A 4,561-nucleotide genomic window follows, 5' to 3' on the forward strand; every position below is an offset into this window, starting at 1 on the left:
GTTATGAATTGGCGCTATACAAATCAAATTGAATTGAATTGAATTGAATAATTAATATGTTTCGCATTGCCTTGTAAGCCTTTAGTCTGCTGTTACAACTGTTAATAAGATGTTTAATACATTGTTTCCAGGGGGTCAGGGTTAAATGGCCTGTTGGGAATTTTGGTACAGACAATCATGTTTCCCTCAAGGAATTGTATTAACTTTGCTGATGCCTTACCTTTTCACCTGCCAAAATCATCAAGACAAAAATGTATTTGTCCTTTGGCTTATGACCAAATACCTGCAAAACTAGACAGCTTCAGATGTAATCTGTGTTTAAAGCTAATGTTAGCATGCTAACACGCTAAACTAAGACAATTAACGTGGTAAACGTTCTCCCTGTGAACCATCAATATGCAAGCACTGTCACTGGAAGCATGTTGGCATTCGGATGTTACCATATTTAGCTCCAAGCACTGCTGTGCCTAAGGGCCAGGATATGGGGCATGTTTTCAGTAGCACTCAGTTGTTCACATGAAAACTGAACAACTTTTCAAGTGAAAAATTGCTGAATGAGAAATGAAAAAAATAGCTGGAAACAGAAGTTAAGACCCTGGCTCTTTTCTCACCACCATTCAGCTGGCCAATCAGCGTGAAATGAGTGTGAATGTCGGATTGTCGGTTCTGGGAGGTTACAAAAATGGTATGACATAGCCTCCCTCAATCTGAAAGGTGTGGAGGAAGGGGGATTCCGCAGATATTTGACCATCTGACAAGCAGTTCTGACAGGGTATACCGGCCCATTAAGTAAGCTTCATAGAGCTGCTAACATGGCTGTAGACTCTTAGCCTTGTTTAACTATTAATAAAGGCATTTGTTACAAGTTATAAACCACACTTATAAAGGGCACCTTTTTGAAAGTGGCACCCAATTATAATACATGAACCTTATAATTATAGGCAAGACTCATAAAAGAAGTGCAAAACCTTTAGTTTGTTGACCGTATCAGCCTAAGTCAGGCTTTTCATGTGTGAGTGTTCGATGGCCTCTATTTTATTAGGTCAACTGTTCTCGGCCCGACACTAGCTTGCTTTCAAAATGCTTTAGTTTGCGCATGGCCTCTGTCTTCGCATTCACATTCACACTCTGCACATGAGATCAAGTGTGTGTGTGTGTGCATTCCTCGCTTGCCACACAGACTCTCCATTGATGCGGCGGGTCCTTGTTCCCTGGCTTGACATGTAGGCACAGTAATAAAGAGAGGCAATTACAAACTGGGCCTCAAAGCCATGGTAATGGAGCTGGTCAGACAGCGATAAGCAGAGTGTGCATGAAAGTGAACAAACTCCCAGTCAGGCTTTCCCTATGGAGCGTCAGTGTCCCTTTTAATCAGCACCAAGCAGAGCGCAGAGAGCAACACTGTAATTAAGCCTGCTCCACTGAGGACGAGAGGAGATCATCAGGAGAGAAAAGCCCAAAAGAATACTGGACTCACACACACACACACACACACACACACGTACTCTTAGAGAGAGAAGAAAGATAGAGATACAAGGTGAGCAAGAGAGCAAGACGCAGTGTGAGGGAGAAAGAAAAACAGAGACATGATATTGGGGAGTACTGGGAAGATAAGTAAGCATGTAAGTGACTGTAAAGTTGAAAAATACAAATGAGTTACACAAATAAAACATGTATGGGGGCACATTATTAGCATATTTGAATCGCATATTCTAGTTGTGCCAGTCTGCTTTTGAAAAAGCACATTTTAATTAGATCGTCTATGGATTCACTCAAAAGTATGGATGCCGGTGTTTCCCATGAACAGACTGGTGTATCTTGCCATCGGTCCATTTATCAATGGCTCTGGTACTTATATGCAAAATGAGCTATTATGCTTGGATGTAACCCTTTTTTTACAAGTTGTTATACTGTTTGAAGAGTGTGCGTGCCAGAAAGATTAGTGACATCGCTCACTAAAACTTGAAAAAAAGTTCTTTGATTAAAGCTGCTATTTTGTTTATTGGTTTTGAGTCTATTGTAAGCCCATAGTTGCTAACAGTTATACTAAAACTTTACAGATTTTAGGGATTAGTTGAATGACTTTAATTACTGTTCTGAAATGAGCTTTCACATTTGACACTCTGATTCACATGTGGAATGCAGTTATTCACATCTAATAGTTGTTCATTTTCAATCAGCCCTGGTTATCCTGAAAATGGTGCATGCAAGTAGCACAAGAACAGTGTTTTTGGTGAAGAACTGTAAGGGTTAATAAATCACAAATAATTCATAAGTTTACCCAGGCACATCCCATGTTTCTTCTTGATTTACTCAGTCACCTATAGCAAATATATTTTTTTTCATTTTGGCAGCAAAGTCTGTTATATATTCAGCTGACCCTGATCTATGATCAAAGTCAGTGAATTTTCAAAACATGACAGAAATGAGCTGCCAGATGGACCACATGCCTCCACTACTACTAGCACTCTGCTGACTGCTGCAAATTGGCTCACACCTTTTAAAGGCATTCATATGAGCAATTCCCTGGAACACTTCTTTTGGCAATTAAAAGTGAACAGCTGATCACCATTGAGTAACTGTATGTAAAATGTTTATCAGACGATTGTAAAAAGTAGCTGAGCATTCGAAGGGTTCCCTGTGGCATAAATACTATGCTTACATGCTGCAGACATACACATACAGCTACACGCAAGCCAATAAAACGTCCCCGCCTACTGATTCAAGGGAACAGAAAGTGAATAAAGGGAACATCAGAGAGAAGAGTGGATGCTACTTTATATAAGCCAGTCCTCCTTTCATCAATCCCCTCTGCTCTAATCCCAGCGCTTCTATAATATATTTCTTCCTTCATCTGATCTCAAAATGATCTTTACACCAGATGGGAACACGCGGTCACTTAACGGGTTAACATATTTACCAGAATGCAGATGCTGAGAGTGAGGTCGTGAGAGATGTGGAGTGTGTGTTTCTACTCATGTTTATTTATGCTCTCACATGCCTTTAGCGAAACACGGATATTCCCATTTTGAAAACATGATTATATTTTTAGGCAAATGTTGCTTTGGATTGTTGCAAATCACACTTCCAGATGGCAACATGGATTAATGTGTTTGTGTGAAAACTCAGATTTGCACCAATTCTTGACATGTTTGCACATGTGAGCATGTATTTGTGACAGAGAGAGGCAGAGAGAGACAGGGGGAATGATATAGAGCACATAGTGAAGTGCATCTGTGCGTTTACCTGAGAAGGGTAATGAGATCTGTGGAGAACTTCTCCAGAGAGGAGCACTTAATGACAGTCTCTGTCCCCCAAGCTCCAGTGCATTTCAGAAAGGGAACCAACAAGCTTCTTTAACCAGGGCTCTTGGTGCAAAGGGGAAGCTCATTACTAGTGCGCAGACACCAGAGAGAGGCATGGAAGTATTGGAGGGGACAGAAAGACACAAGCAGTGTCCCAGTTCATGGGCTGGATCCTCTGCTCCATAATATAGTTACTCACAGGAACCAAACTAATGGTGCATCCAAGAGTGCCTCGCCAACATGTCAATATTCACAAGTTGAATTTAAACTTAAGTGGTCAGCAAAGTTTTAAAAAGTAGCGGCAAAACTGTTTCACAATCAGTTGAAATTTTAGTGTTTCATTTTAAAGACGTCAACTGTTATGAGCAAAAAGGACCAAACAGCAAAAAAACAAAGTTAGCAGCTAAAGAACGAGATATTTAGACCAAAATCAAAACTAAAATCAAAGTGAAAGGGGATTGGCACAACATGGACGGTTTCCCTTCTAACACAGGGAGTCACTTACTGGTGCACTGTTGCATTTGCTAACTGTACTAAGCACTGCCACTAGCTAGTTAGTGTCCTATTAGCTGACTGGCTGACTATACCCGGACTGGGAACAGGAAGGAGCAGGGTTTAAACACAGCCAGTTGATTTACAGCAGCTCTGATCAGGACTATTCTGGAGATGAAGACACGGTGGGTTCAGGAGAGTGGTGAAACTGAGGAAGAGGAGCGAGTTTGTAGCAAGTTAATTTGTTGTCCTTGATGGTTGTTATGACACATTCAGAATCCGCATTACTTTTTCCAGTCGTTAACAGGCTGTTAAAATATATCTATGTAAATAATTAAAATAATATCATAAATGTTCAACCAATCGACTAGGAAAATCTTTAGTGAGGGACAGCCCTAATTTACACATCCAGCAGTTACAGAGCAATATCAGCATTCATTTACAATCAATATTCACTCTTTTAGCTTAATTTCCGGTCTCTACCAACTCTTGAGGGAAAATTCTGGCTCATTAGCTGCTAAATGCGTCCGACTATGATCCACGAGCTAGTTGGTAACTGTGGTCCTGTCTGCTTTTAGTGCTGAGCAGGTAGTGCACAGTAGGGTTTTAGACCTGACAGCTAAACAATGATAATAGTGTGTCTGTACAGCAATTCATAACAGTTCATCAAATACTCTAGATCAATAAGTGGCCAACCGTCAGACCACCATTGCTATCCCTAGAGGAATGCTCCTAAAAACATACAGACAGTATATATATATATA

Source organism: Morone saxatilis, unplaced genomic scaffold (genome assembly GCF_004916995.1).
Source record: "Morone saxatilis isolate NCDOM2014 unplaced genomic scaffold, NCSU_SB_2.0 Contig21, whole genome shotgun sequence".
Lineage (NCBI taxonomy): Eukaryota > Metazoa > Chordata > Actinopteri > Moronidae > Morone > Morone saxatilis.